The sequence below is a fragment of the Coenobita brevimanus genome, chromosome 45 (genome assembly GCF_032717465.1).
Source record: "Coenobita brevimanus isolate Jiangsu-jjx chromosome 45, ASM3271746v2, whole genome shotgun sequence".
Classification (NCBI taxonomy): Eukaryota; Metazoa; Arthropoda; class Malacostraca; order Decapoda; family Coenobitidae; genus Coenobita; species Coenobita brevimanus.
Window position 1 is genome coordinate 42,501 of NC_136998.1, and position 685 is coordinate 43,185.

A 685-nucleotide genomic window follows, 5' to 3' on the forward strand; every position below is an offset into this window, starting at 1 on the left:
TGGCAAAGATTTTAGTTCTTTTGCAGTTTATTTCCCTTAGCTCAGTGGCAGAAAAAGGCAATACTAGTGCTCTACATCTTTTCCATAGCACTTCTTTGTGACTAGCATTGTATCCATTCATTACTGTTTTTTACAAATCAGAATTCTAGTTGGAGAGGTGGTAATTTTGGCCAGAGGGATGGTAGTTTTGGCCAGAGAGATGGTAGTTTTGGCCAGAGGGATGGTAGTTTTGGCCAGAGAGATGGTAGTTTTGGCCAGAGGGATGGTAGTTTTGGTCAGAGAGATGGTAGTTTTGGCCAGAGGGATGGTAGTTTTGGCCAGAGGGATGGTAGTTTTGGCCAGAGAGATGGTAGTTTTGGCCAGAGGGATGGTAGTTTTGGCCAGAGGGATGGTAGTTTTGGCCAGAGAGATGGTAGTTTTGGCCAGAGGGATGGTAGTTTTGGCCAGAGGGATGGTAATATTGGCCAGAGAGATGGTAGTTTTGGCCAGAGAGATGGTAGTTTTGGCCAGAGGGATGGTAGTTTTGGCCAGAGAGATGGTAGTTTTGGCCAGAGGGATGGTAATATTGGCCAGAGGGATGGTAATATTGGCCAGAGAGATGGTAATTTTGGCCAGAGGGATGGTAATTTTGGGCCAGGTTAGAGTAAAAGGGGTTTAGTGTGTCTGACTATTCTTGTCAGTTAAC